We start from the raw sequence: 12,618 nt of genomic DNA, 5'->3' as shown, positions 1-12,618 counted from the left end.
GAACCTGCTTGACTTTTGTTTCTGTCTACTGTTACAAATGGTTGTAATTCTTTCCGTTATGGTTCTTCATGGTATATATTTATTGTTGCTTTGTATGTATGTATGTATCGTCGTTTCTAATACTGCTATTCTTCATGTTCATTAGATTCTAACCATGACCATATGCATTATTATGTTCTATTTCGTATATAGTATATTGAAAGGCACTGCCATTTGTTTTTGAGTGAAGTCTTACACCGGAAAGGCTTTAATTGAACTGATTTGTTTTTAGTTAAGACTTACAATGCAAAAGCAAGACATTTTTGTTTGTCTTTATTATTGTTATCTATTATTTAAACAGTGACCGAATGCATTCTTACTATTTTCTTATTATATGTTGATGTAAGGATCGAAAAGGCAGAGGTTGTGATGGTATTAATCGGTTGATCCTGTTTAGGAAGGGACAGAAAGGCTATGGCGGAGACGGGAGTACGGTGAAAACGAGGCTCTCCATGGAGAAAGTAATGAGAAAAAGATGGAAAGGAGTGGAAGCCTCCCTTGTTGAACCTTCCTTCTCTCCTTTTTATCCATACGCTAGGTAATGATAGCTTAGCATATGTAGGATGTCGTAGGGTTATTCGGGATGTGACCGGTGGACCTTTTGATGAGACTTGATAAAATAATATTTTATATGTGTAACAGTTGTCTTCCAAATTGAGGGAGAAGTTATAGACATTTATTCAAGACACAAGTATGGACAGAGCTTTTGCGTTGTACGCTGCACACCTTTTTTTTTTTTTTTTACGAATCTCATACTGACGAGTTGTAAGATCGTTTGTCTATGAGCATATTTTTAGTACATGAGTAAAGGGTTAGTGAGGAGTGCCAATTATTAAATTACATATGTTTGATATTGTTAAAAGTGTATAAATATACTTATCGAGCAATATTTATTTTGAAGTGTCTGTAACAATTTGTTTTAGTAAAATCAGAATAGTAATTTTAAGATTATAAATTTAATAAGTAAATTATTATTTTAATATCTATAGAATGTTAGTAAGGTCGTATAAAAATTTTGTTAAGAAATTTTGATGTTTGCATGCTTAATTATGTAAAAAGGATTAAATCGTAAAAGGTGTAAAAGTAGAGTTCTATTAGTTAAAGGTATCAATTAGCTATGAAATTTTAAAGTAAGGGATTTATATGGTAATTAGACCATTATTATTATTAGTGGACAAAGATGAACATAATAATAAGTGATTTTGATGTTATAAATCAAGGTTAAAATAGTAATTTAATAAATAAAATTAATCAAAATAAAAGTAAAAGATGGTATCATCCATAGTTGTCTTCTCCATCGAAATTTTAGGGTTAGAAAACACCATTTTAAAGCTTTGAAGTTTTAGCAATGTCTAGCTTTTGCATGATGGTGTTTTGAGGTTAGTTTTTAACGACTTTATGTTTTCGGTATCATTGTAGTTTAACCTAGTTAGCCCAGGGATTAAATTACAAAACTATTAAAGATTAAGGGTTTTTCCATGAATGTTATTGCATGATTCTTGAAGTTTAATGGAGGAATATGAATAATTGTTGTTAAATAAACAAGTTTTGTAAAGTGATTTTGGATGAAAATGTCATTTAGGGACTTATTTGTAAATGCAGTAAAATTTCATGGTAAAATTATAAAATGCTGATTTTATAGGTTGGTATAGGTCCCTAGTGAATTAGGCTAGCATGAAATAAGGATGAAAATGCTTAGATTTAAATTTATGAGCTTAAGGACTAAGTTGTAAAATGTTAGAGGAAAAATTTTAATTTTACAAAAAATGTGAATTATGGATTGAATTGAATGTTTGAGATTGATTGAAACACTTAACTGAATATAATTATTTATTTAGATCAAGATAAATCTCAACCGGTTCTAAATCGAGGAAAGGCGAAAATCACGGATTAGCTCGATCATATTTCTACTATCTAATCGTCAAGATAAGTTCATAGTATTTTAATATGTAATTGAATTTCTACTTGTATTTCCATATTATAGCTATGTAAAGAGATGCTTATAGTTAATTATTCCCTAAATTGCACATATATACCCCTGTTTGTACTTCGGTACCCCTGATTGCACATACGTGTCCCTGTTTGTACTTCGATACCCTTGAATTGCACATACATTCCCCTGTTTACACTCTGGTAACTTTGATTCAAGTAAATTATGAGTTGTATTCAATTGTTGTTAGGTTAAATGATATACTATGTCCTTACTAAGCTCTATAAGCTTATTCGTTCTTGTGGATTATTTTGTAGATCGTTGTTGTTGACATTTGAACGGATCGAATTTTCGGCTCACACTATCCATCGATGTTGGTAGTTCTTGTGTCCCTTAGGGTAGTGGCATGTATATGTGGCTATTTGGGTTGTTTTGGTACTATATGATAATATACTAAACTAAGTTGTTAAGTATTTTTTCAAGATTGTAAATAGGTATCCTTTTGATACAATTAGAATGGTATGAAAGTGAACACTCGTGGTTTGTTTTGGTTTATGAATGAATTAAGTTGCTATGCTAGGAATGGATTAATGTTATCAAGTTTTAGGTGTTAATGATGGATATAATTGCGGTGTCTAGGAAAGGCACATTGGTTGGTTATTTTTAGAACATTAAGATGATATTGAACTAAACATGTTTGTTTTAAATATGTTAATGCATAAGTTTAGGTAAGTTTGTATTTTTTTAGGGGCCTTATATAGCATATTGGTTGAATACTTTTAGACTAGTGAATTGTTCATTTCATGTTGGTTTTGGTCATGTTATGAGGCCTTGATTATATCTACAAAATGCTTTTAGGTACATGTTTGAGTTGGTGATGGAAATGACTTAATTTTGGCCAATTTCATGTCCACACAGCCTGAGACACGAGCGTGTGACTCTGCCATGTATGACACATGGCCATATGACACGGTCGTGTGTCCTATGTAGGTTTTAAGGTTTGCAGGTCAAGCAGTTACATGGCCTAGCACACGGCCTGACACACAGGCGCGTGTGGCCATTTGGAAAGTTACACGACCTAGCACACAGGCGTGTGGCTTGGCCGTATAACCCAATTTCGAAAGTTACACAGGCACGAACACAGGCTGGGACACGACCATGTGTCCCTATTTCGAAAGTTACACGGCCTGGCCACACAGCCGTGTGACCCCTGTAATTCAAAATTTCTAACTTTTCCTTAAACCTTCCAAAATTTTCTAATTTGGTCCCGAATTGTTTCTATAATATTTCTAGGGCCTCGAGGGCTCAATTAAAGGACAATACGCATGTAAATGAATCATTTATGCTCTGTTTATATTAATGAATGTAATGTATGTTTTTATGTTACGGTTATACGGTAATACTCTGTAACACTATTTCGGCGACAGATACGGGTTAGGGGTGTTACAGTGTCTGAAGTGGTTCTTCTATTAAACTTATCAAACAGTTTCCTCTTTGAGGTGTCAGCTTAAGATTATATTGAATTTTGGCTAAGTGCTTTAAGAGGCTAGAAGTGCTTCTTTTGTTAAACTTAGCAAGTAGTTTTCTCTTTGGGGTGTCTGCTTTTGAAAATATTAAATTTTGCCTAAGTGCCTTAAAAGGCTAGAAGCGATTATTCTATTAAACTTAGCGAGCAACTTCCTATTTGGGGTGTCTATTTTGTAACTTTGTAAAATTTAACTAAGTGCCTTAAGAGGCTAGAAGCGATTCTTTTATTGAACTTAGCGAGCAATTTCCTCTTGAGGTGTCTACTTTATAACTTTGTTCAATTTAGCCAGGTACCTTAAAAGGCTAGAAACGATTCTTCTAGTAAACTTAATGAGCAATTTCCTCTCGAGGTGTCTGCTTTATAACTTTGTAAGCCTAAAACGGCGATGTCGAGCCTAAAAAGGCGATGTCGAGTCTAACAAATGTTAAGTTTTATAACAATATATTTATACCTTTTTGTCCATATATACATAAGAGGGCGGAAAATTGTCCACTCCTTTGCTAGAGAGATATTCATGGTACAACATTTATCCTTATGAAACTTGAAAAGAACGCATCAATAATAAAACAGCCTGTTTTTCAGTGGTGTCAGAAACTGTGGTTTCGACGCCACCAAATCCGATGAGTAAGTTCGTAAATATTATTATTTAATATTTACCAGTCTAATGTGATTTTTAAAAAAAGGTTTTTGATTTGATAATTTATGTTATATAAGTGATTTATTAAGTTTAAGTGGTTTTAAAAAATGAGGTATCGGGGCCTTGTTTTTATAAACCGAGCTGTAAATATTTTTATAAATATTTACGGAGTATCATTAAGGTGGTATTAAAGTTTCGTTAAGAAATTTTAACATTTCGATAGTTAATTGATTAAAAAGGACCAAATTAAAAAAAATGTATTCCTGGGACTCCGTTCCCATAAATTAATAAATATTTACAAAGTTAGTTGTGTAGTTAGTTAGGTTTCGATTAAGTGAATTTGCTTGAATTAAAAGTAATTAGATACAAGGACTAAATTGCATATAGCGTGAAAGTTGAATTATAAATTAAAGAAAAATTTAAAGGACTAAATAAGCAATTATGCCATTGGCATTAAATGAGGTTGCATAAAAATGAAGATATTTATAAAATTTAAAGTTAAAAAATAATAATATTATAATAATAAACCTTAATGTTTAAGTATATATTATATTATAATAATAAAATAAAAGAAATAGAAATAGAAAAGAGAAAGATAGAACGAAATAGAGAAGGAAGGAAAGAAAAAGGAAAGAAAAGGAGAAAGAAGGAGAATTAGGATTTCAAAGGTTCAAAGCTTAATTAGTTAGTCAATTTAGTCTCTTTTCTTGTAATTTTTATATTTTTAGAACCTTGGTATTAAATACTACCCGACCCATGTCAAAATTTTAGAAATTATTGAGTTGTTAAATGTTGCTTATGTTGAATAATTTGAGTATTAGGGATTAAATTGATAGATTTTCAAGTTAGAAATGAAAAAAAGGATTGAATTGTAGAATAAATTGTAAATTTTGAGTAATAGGGACTAAACTGTGAAAATTTCAAAATTTAGGGATTTAAGTGAAAATAAATAGTTGAATTTATTCTAAATTGGAATTTGCATGAAAATAAAGAATTAAATGTGAAGAATAAAAGTTAGTCTCGGTTTAGGGACTAAATTGGAAATTAGGCAAATATTGAGTAAAAATTGAAATATTCACTATGAAATTGAATTGTGTTATATTTGATGAATTTTAATTGTTTTAATTCCGTAGCTAACGTCGTACCGGAATCCTCGACTAAAAAGAGGAAAGACAAAGTCGACATTGAATAGCTCGGAATTCCTGGTTTGTATTTCTATAATCCGAACTTAGTTATTAATTATTGTATTTTGATTAAATGTTTATGGTAAGTGTTGAGGTGGGTAATTGATATTTTGACAATTGATTGAATGATTTGAATTGATAGATATATATATTGAATGGATTGATTTTTGAATTGAAATGAATATACATGTAAATTATGTGATTATATGAAAAATTAGTATTGGATATCGATTATATTTGAAATATGAAATTAAACCCTATTAACTGTATCAGATGATTCAGATATAGATGACATGCCATAGGATTGGAAGAGTTCAGGGATTCTTCAACCTCGAGTCGATGAGACAATGGGTGTCAATTTATTTCTTCGGATTAATTCGATGAGGCATTGGGTGCCAATTTACTTCAGTTTAGCCGATAAGACGCTAGGTGTCAACTTATTACTTTGAATTATCCGATGAGGCATTGGGTGCCAATCTGTTGTGTTTTTGTTGGATCCGTGTATCCGTCCGAGTCCGAGTCGTGTTAATAGGGGTAATTAAATGAAATGATACTGTGAATGGTATTGAAAAGCATTGAATGTGAAATGGAAATGAGAAATATGACTTGTGAAAAGTTATTTGAGATAGCAAGTGATGAATAATGAATAAGTTATGAATGATTTGTTATGAATTGATTATTTGAATGGTTATTGATATTGTATGATTAAACATGTATGTTATATTATTTTACTTTAAATATTTAGATTATAGAAATACCACTGAGTTTATACTCAGCGTACGGTTTGTTTTTCGTGCGCAGGTTAGGTACTTAAGAGTTGATTGTCGATTCAACATCCATTAACGATCCTAATCTCAAACGTGGTGATGTATGTTTCTTTTTGTTTCGGCATGCACCTAGATTGTCTAAAGCTTATCATTTTGTGGAGTGATTGTAATTAGTATTATAAGTTGATATTGGTTGATTTTATATATGAATATATGTGTTATTGAGTCTATAATATGGCATGTTTAGGTTGATGCATGAATGAACATGATATAGGCAAAATTTAGGTTGATATTGGCATGGTTTTAAATTGGTTTTGATAGATGTTATTTGAAATATTTAGATAATGTTTTTGAAGTATTTATAGGGGTACATTGGTTAGGAAACTAGGTTGATTGTTTTGGCATGTTTAAAAGGTAATTGATCGTGTTTTGGATGGGTTGAACGAATAGTTTTTGAGTTGTTTAGTGTTTAAGCTTGCAGTGAATGGTAAACTTGTTATTGAAGGTACATTTTGGCCACATGGCCGTGTGAACCCTATAGCTTTGAAAATTTTTATTATTTTTTGAAAAATTCTCTGAGTTTCCAAATTAGTGCCAACTTGTTTCTAATATGTAATTTAGGCCTTGAGGGCTCAAATAAGGGAGTATGAGTTTGATTAGTTTTGTCTTTAATATTATATGATATGAAATGCTTGAAATTATGTCTGTTTGATCGATAATACTCCATAATCCTATTCTAGTGACAGATGTGGGTTAGGGGTGTTACAAATAATTTTTACCATAATATGTTTACCTTTTCATCAATTTATGCCTGAAAAGGCAAGAAGGCATTTACAGATTTATTAGCCATGCACATTTGGCGTGACATGTAACACTCCTCACCCGGTCTGGTCGTCAGACTTGGGTAATAGGATGCTTCAACTAAATACCATACAATTACAACAAATTGTAATTTTAAAATCTCAATTAAATATCAAACAAATCATAATTAATTAAATTAATATGTGTTTCAATCAGTTACGGGTTAACATCGAGCTTATGGAAGGTTAAAACTAAGCAGACAATCATTTTAGATCAATTTGAAACAAATTTAAAAAGATAAGAAAAATATGAAAATAGGGGACACACGACTGTGTCCCGAGGTCGTGTGGAAGGGTTGAGGCTGTGTGGATGGATCACATGACAGTGTGAGTAAACTGTATAACAACTTGATGCCGTGTCAAATTAGGTTCACACAGCCGTATCGCCAGGCCATGTGACAAAGTTCAGCCCATGTGGCTCAAGAATATGGTCGTGTGGCCAGATTGTGTACAATTTGAATAGAGGGTCACATAGCCATGTAACTTCCTGAGACCGTGTGGACAAATGTAACACCCTGATTTTGGGCCTAGTCGGAACAATAGTTTTGGGACCACAAATTTGATGATGAAAATTTTATATTTATTATATTTTTATGGTCTACGATTTCACAGAATAATTTTGTGATAATTTCGTTTGAAAATTTTGACGTTCGGGCACTTAATTTAGTCAAAAGGACTAAATTGTAAAAAGTGCAAAAGTTGAGTTCTACATACTAGAGGTATCCAATTGTTATGAAATTTTAAATTGAGGGTCCTTAAATGGAAATTAGACCATTGGTTAATTGCTGGACAAAAATAGACATGAAATGGGTGTAATAAAATATTTTAAAGTTAGGGGTATTTTGGTAAACTAATAATTAAAAGAATTAAAAAGGGAAATAAGCCAAATTAGCTATAGTCTTCTTCATTCAACCGTTTCTACTAGCAGCAGCCATGGTTAAGGTTTGTTCAAACTCGCAAGCTCGATTGTAAGTGCTCCCTAGCCCCGTTTTTAAAGTTCTTTACATTTTTGAAATTCCGGTAACTTGGTTAAGCTTATTCTAGCAATAATTTAACCTAGGGTTTATATTTTGAAAAATACCCATAGGTGAAATGTGTTTATTTTGATGTTTTATGGTAGAATATGAAGCTTGAAATTGTGTTAAACAACTTTTACTAAGCGATTTTACATGAAAACGAGTAAAACGACATAATTGGTAAAAATACCTAATGTTCATAAGTACATGTTAGAGTGCGAATTTGATGTTGCTATAGAAGGGAAAAATGATCAGCATGTCATAAAAAATAAGGAAATAGGATGAAGTTTAATTTACGAGCCTAGGGGCAAAAATGTAATTTTGAAAAAGTTTAGGGGAAAATTTTTAATTTTTCCAAAATATGATTTTGGGTTAATTTGAATAATGTGAGTCCTAATTAGGCTATATTTGAAATGATAGAGCAAGGAAAAATCAAAAGTCGGGCTAAAATCAGAAAATATCAGGTTGTGGACAAAATGGTAAAAATGGTCATTTTCGCATGCGAGGTAAGTTCATATGATTTTTAATAATGCAATGTGTAATTTAATGTTATTGCCTTGATATTAAACGAGATGTAAGTTCATGTGTAAATGTGGTAACATAATTGTTATTTTAGGTAATTTAATGTTATTTATATGATATGATGATTATTATTATGAAATATTATGCTTTGTGGATTATTATTTAGTAATATGCAAATTATGTGAGCTATTTGATAAATAAGAAATGCTACCAAGTATCAGTTCCGACATTTCGTGGAAGACGGCAAAGATGTGTGATTGAAGAAAATCCCGTTTGAACCTTGGGAATAGATTAGGATACAAGTGACATGTCAAAAGGATATTTGAGTTCCGAACTCGTTGAGTTGAGTCCGAGTTCGTGAGATGTAACTAGGCATCTGAACTCATTGAGTTGAGTCTGAGTTCACTTATGGATGCGCACACCCGAGCTCGTTGAGTTGAGTCCGAGTTCACTTATGGGTGGGTGACATGGTAGCTTGGCTACACATATGTTTCGCAGGCTATTGAGTTTGTCTAGCTGTGGGCATGGCACTTATGTGCATGCATTCCGTGTATCCGATTATATTCCGAGTGTTCAACGGGTAATTTGGCGAAGTATTCGTTGATGATCCCAATGAGATAAGCCATTGGTGAGTATGTCTTTAAGTTATGTTACAAGTTGTACAGGTATGTACACTAAACTTATGTGTGATGCCTTGACATGTGATGATCTATGATGTATATAGTGTTTGGTGAATATTATGAAAATGACATGATTTGGAATAAGTCCTTGATACTTGATGACATTGAGATTATGGATTTATGCTTATGAAGCATAATTATGTGTTCTTACCATTATGAATGAAATGATATTGTATGGATTTGGTGAATAATAGTAATGAATGAGTAAATTTAGCCTTGGCAGTTTTGGATTACTGCAGTGGTGAAACTTTGGAAATTCACCATAAATTTTGGAAATTGAATTAGGGACTGAATAAAATATGAGGTTAAAGCCCAATGAGTCTAGTTTCACATAGAAGAAACGGTATATGCAATCGAAATTTATATTATGAGATATTTAAATTGTTGTGAGACAGAGTCTGAATGAGAGCATTAAAAATTGTATAAAAATAATTATGGGTTGTAATTTATATTATTAAATGAGAGCATTATCCGAATTCTGTACTATGAGAAAAATAATTTTTAGTGAAGAGAGGTCAGAACTGTTGGACAGCAAAACAGGGGAAACTTTAATGAATAAACTGTACTAATTTGCTAAACCAAAAATTCTGGAAATTTTATGGGAGAAAGATATATGAGTCTAGTTTCAAGGAAAATTAACGAAACTTAATTTGGAGTCTCGTAGCTCTAGATATAAATGAATTAGCAACTGTAATTCGGTAAAACAGCTTAACCTGAACAAGAGTAAATTGTACAATTATGATGTTTTACCTTGGAAAAAAAACATGTGGGTAATTGCTTATTAACTTCATATGGACTTACTAAGCGTAAAGCTTACCCCTTGTAACACCCCGAACCCGAGACCATCGCCGGTGTCGGACACGAGGGGTTAACAAGCCAAGTTCACATGTTTTGCCCACCAATTTGACATTTCCAGTCAGGCTGGAAGACTGCATCACCGTCGCTTTAAAAATCATATCTCGAGTTCCAAAACTCGGAAACTGGTTTCGTAAATTTTTCCTGAATTTAGACTCATATATCCATCCATGGATTTATTTCTAGAATTTTTTGTCAGGCCAATTGGTACAGTTTATTAGTTAAAGTCACCCATGTTACAGGGATCGACTGCTCTGACCTTCGCGCGGTATAACTTAAATATCTCTCTGTACAGGGCTTTAATGCTGGTGCCGTTTGTTTCTAATGAAACTAGACTCAAAATGGAATCTGTACATATAAGGTATGTCTCCTAATTCTTTCTGGATAATTTATAGTAAATTTTTAAAGTTGCGACAGGGGACCCAGAAACCGTTCTGGCCCTGTTTCACAATAGCTTCAATATCTCTTAACATGTAACTCCTATGACCATTTCGCTTCTTCCATATGAAAATAGACTCATCAAGGTTCATTTACATAGCTTATTCACTATTTAATACCATTCCTACAATTTTTGTGATTTTCACATTCACGTCACTGCAGCTGGCAGCATCTGTTTTAAGGTAGGTCTTATCTATTTTGTAGTCTCCATCAACCAACTAGTCTTGCCATACATAGGTTCACATATGATCATTTTAACCATACCAATGGCTGATCATGTGACCAACACTCCCATTTCCAATCCACAATCACATCATGACACTATATATATACATTCAAACCACAAATAGTCTAAGTTCATGCTTCCTTTTACGAGCCATTTTCGCATGGCCGTATACATATACATCGCCACATTTTTAAACCAACAAGGGTAGTCCTATACATGCCATTTCAAAGTTCAACCAAAATTTATACCAAAATAGAGCGTTGATAGTGTGGATGACTTCGACTTTATTGATCCCGAATCCGATTGCTATCGAGCGAAATCTATAAAACAGAGAGCCAAAGTAACGGGGTAAGCATTTTTATGCTTAGTAAGTCTCAAGGAATATAATCAGCTTTAATTAAAGCAATACATTCACATAACCAAATGCATCATTTCATTAATGCACATTCACATAATCATACTTACTTCACCATCCCAACTCTTATGTTCATACACAAATAACGGCATCATTAAGGCCGATAACTCGTTCCATCATAGGAGCGGATATTCATACGCTCTTACTCCTAGCGCAAAAGCACACACCGCACTTACCTTGTCATTGGGAAATTTCACAAGTGCATTAGCTGAAATTTTCCAGCAAGCTTATAATTTTCAAATCACATACCTTCGAGTTTAACCGGATGTCGCTACTCGTTCAATCGCCTTGGGACATAGCCCGGTTATGGTAACCCGCACCAAGGCCTCACGGACTTAACCGGATATCACGATTTGCACAAATGCCTTCGGGTCTTAGCCCGGATTTAACAACTTGCACGAATGCCTTCGGGTCTTAGCCCGGATATAGCTACTAGCACAATTACCTTCGGGTCTTAACCCGGTTATAATTTCCAGCATAATTGTCTTGAGGCTTAGCCCGGATATCATTCAATTTCTCATGCACACATACATCAATAATCATTGGACATACATATTTCATTTTCGTTACTAAGGCTCAAACACAATTTTAATCACTAGCATAATCGCCTTGGGACTTAGCCCGGTATTATTCAACACTCATACACACATAAATCAATAATCAATACATCCATATTTCATTCCACATAATTCAAGTAAGGTCACTTCTTGAGGACTTACCTCGGATGTTGTCGAACGGCTTTTACGGCTATTCGATCACTTTTTCCTTCCCTTGTCCAATTGTGGCCCTCTTAGCTCTTGAGCTAATTCAAACAAATTCAATTTATTAAAACCTCATTGTGCTAGCTTATGGCGAATATGACAAGGAGTTTAAATGGTCATATGGCCACTCTTTAGCTTGAATACACAATGGTCATGCACATTTTATACTACATCAAGCAATTCAATACAATTTATTCGAGCATCAAGGAAAAGCTAAGGCCTTCAATAGGCTACCCAAGGCGAATATTCATGTACATGTTGAGGCCAATTATGCACTTAATACCTCACAAAAACAGCATGCATTTTACTAGTTAATGCTTTGCATATTGTAGCTCAAAACTTATAATATAGCATCAAGCACTCATATGTGTGCTAGGCCGAATGTGCTTGCAATTTCACAATCATTCTTCAACATCTTCTTCTTTAAACAACCATATTCATCACTTAGTTCATAACCAAAACATCATGTGCAAACATATATATACATATATGAGCATGGTCAATTTCAAGGTGTCCATAGCCATCCAAAACACAAATTTTAACTAACATGCAAGAAGCATGAACCATGCTCATGAATGCATCATGGCGAATATGACAATCATGCCCTTTTCAACTTCAATCATGATTAAACAAAAGAAAACTCAAAATCTTACTCAAAAGTAGACAATCCATCATTGCATGCATCATCATCAAGCTTCACACTTAGCATGCAATGGCTTTATCACCATAACAACTTTGGCCAAATACCATTTCCATGGCA

General features: G+C 33.2%; 1 long non-coding RNA gene across 1 annotated transcript; it reads left to right on the top strand.

The window, feature by feature from the left end:
* The first annotated feature begins 332 nt into the window (after positions 1–332).
* Positions 333–743, top strand: LOC128283650 (uncharacterized). The gene is made up of 2 exons (XR_008274049.1): positions 333–577; positions 682–743. It is a non-coding gene; the product is annotated as an uncharacterized LOC128283650 (long non-coding RNA).
* The last annotated feature ends 11,875 nt before the right edge of the window (positions 744–12,618 follow it).

This window comes from Gossypium arboreum, chromosome 2, assembly GCF_025698485.1.
Source record: "Gossypium arboreum isolate Shixiya-1 chromosome 2, ASM2569848v2, whole genome shotgun sequence".
Taxonomy (NCBI): Eukaryota; Viridiplantae; Streptophyta; class Magnoliopsida; order Malvales; family Malvaceae; genus Gossypium; species Gossypium arboreum.
This window is presented reverse-complemented; position numbering and strand designations above follow the sequence as displayed.